We start from the raw sequence: 2,289 nt of genomic DNA, 5'->3' as shown, positions 1-2,289 counted from the left end.
CGCCCCTTCCGGGAAGTGACTGTCCCCTTCTCCCTCCGCCCCGGGGGGCGCGCTGTCGGTCTTCCCTTCCCGGCTTCCAGCTGGCTCAGTGGACGCATGCGTGGACCTGTTGCTGGGGGCGCCCCGTTGTCTTCCCTTTCACTTAGGCAAATCGCCCGCCTCACCCGCGTCCAACCTCCCCGACCCGCGCGCACCTACCCGTTCCCCCGCCCGCCCAGGGGCACTTCCGGCCCGTTCTCAGACTCCAGTGGAGCGAAATCCCCGAACTGCGCAGGCGCGGGCGGAGTCCCGCGGGGGAGGGAGGGCGGGGCGCAGGCGCGGACTGTCCCGCGGTGGGCGCCGGGGCGGCTGGACTCCTGCCTTCGGTTGCGGGCGCGCGGTTCCTGGCTGGCCAAGGGCGCTCAGCCGAGGCCGAGACGCCCTCAGGGTGGCCTAAGCGTCCGGTCGCACCACGACAGCCCCGCCGATCGGGTTCCTTTGGGAGATTACGACTTGTTGGCGGTAGGGTGAAGGCGCGCGCTGTCGCTTTCCCTTGCCCCCGGGGTTCATCCCCCGCCCGCGGCTCCTTGGCTGGCTACCCCCAGCGCACCTGGGAGCGGCCGGGTCATCGGAGCTGCGGCGGTGTCTAGGGGCCCCCCCCGGTGGGCCTGGACCGGAGGCGCAGGTCCCTAGAGCTGGCCGGGCGGCCGGCGGGATCTTCGCGCGCTCTCCGCGGATGGCTCAGATCTCATCAGCCGCGCGAAACTTGGCGGTCTGTGGCGGGGCCCCTCCTTCCCTCTTGGCTCCAGTCCCCAGACGGCCCTCGGGCTTTGGCAGGGAGCTTGAGGGGGTCAGGGTCTGAGGTGAAGTTGAGATCAGGAAGTGGGCTCTTGTCACGTATCTGACGATACCTCACAGGCAGCAACTTAAGTGTTTAAAGGGTATGTGCAAATGCCACCAAATTGGATTTGTCGTTAAATCCCAGTTTCATGAAAACGCAAACTGTTATCTAGAAAAATTAAATCGTGATGTTTGAAGGTTTTTTGATGGCATTTCTTTTCCCTCATTTGGAAACAGAAAACAGGACTCCAGAGTAGGGAACGAGCTGTAGGAGCAATAGGGCTTGAGATAATACTGTGATAATTCTCATAAACAGCAACTATTTGATGTGTAAGCCTGAAGACAGAAGTTGTGTGAGCTCTTACTACTCGATGTATGTTTCATGAATAGACTAAACGCCAGTGTTTTAAAGACAAGCTACTTTGGACTTTTACAGATTCTGACTTTGATGGCTGCTGTGTCGTCTTAAAATGTTCAACAGCATGTGCAATGGCCTGCAGTCAGTTCCATGGGTATACGGGTGGGGAGGGAGCATATTAGAAATTTATACTTAGATTTACCTCATGTCATTTCTGTTGCTGTGTGAAGTATACAGAATGATAGTTTCATATTGGAATGTGTATTCAAAATTTCTTTTCCTTGATGAGTGCAAGTACAGAAAAGTTTGGAGACCGTTAGTATGTTGTTTAACCAAGGGATCGAAAATATTCCAGAGGAAAGAAAAATGGATGGTTGCATTTGTACTGAACTTGTACAGACTTTTGGGTCATTATTCCCTAAACAGTATGGTATAACAACGGTTTACATTGCATTTGCCTTGTATTAGGTATCATAAGAATATAGAAATGACTTAAAGTATATGATGTGCATAGGTTATATGCAAATATTATGCCACTTTATATAAGAGACTTGAACATCTGTGGATTTGGGTATCCGAGAGGGTGGGGGTGTATCATCCTGGAACTAGTCTCCTAATCTCCCATGGATACTGAGGGATGACTGTACCTAACAGGTTGGAGACAGAGAGAGGGGAAGGGAAAGTTACACAGTTAGACATCTATATCTATCTACAATTAGTATAAAACATTTACTATTGAGCCTGGCAAAAAGTACAAATGGTATGTTAAAGTTATTACAGTGACAATCAAGTTTTATTCCTTAAAGGTTTATTTTGCTTAGTATATTTGGCTGAGTGCCTAGTCTGTAGCATTACAAATAAAACCTACCTAAATCTTGAGTATCATTTTTAGACCACAGTTAGGAAAATTAATTAAAGATGTACTTGGCTTGCTTTCAGAATTAATAAATGACTCAAAAATTTACCATAATAGTATGCATTATATTTAAGACATAATTAAATGCCACAGTTATATGTATATAAACTTGTGTCCAGCTGACTGAGGGTCAAGGGTAGTCACTTATGTTAATGTTAGCATTTTTGATTCACTAGTTGAATAAGTTACATTTCTC

General features: G+C 49.3%; 1 protein-coding gene across 2 annotated transcripts in view; it reads left to right on the top strand.

The window, feature by feature from the left end:
- The first annotated feature begins 305 nt into the window (after positions 1-305).
- SMC6 (structural maintenance of chromosomes 6) overlaps positions 306-2,289 on the top strand; it is an 81,184-nt gene continuing 79,200 nt past the window's right edge. The window contains exon 1 of one of the 2 annotated variants that reach the window (XM_045549068.1): positions 306-501. The gene's annotated coding sequence lies outside the window, so the exon portion shown is untranslated. Of the gene's footprint in view, positions 502-901; positions 921-2,289 lie in introns of those variants that run through there. The other variant, XM_045549070.1, reaches the window with a different exon arrangement.

This window comes from Lemur catta, chromosome 4, assembly GCF_020740605.2.
Source record: "Lemur catta isolate mLemCat1 chromosome 4, mLemCat1.pri, whole genome shotgun sequence".
Taxonomy (NCBI): domain Eukaryota; kingdom Metazoa; phylum Chordata; class Mammalia; order Primates; family Lemuridae; genus Lemur; species Lemur catta.
Note: the sequence above shows the minus strand (reverse complement) of the source record. Positions and strands in the feature narration are given on the sequence as shown.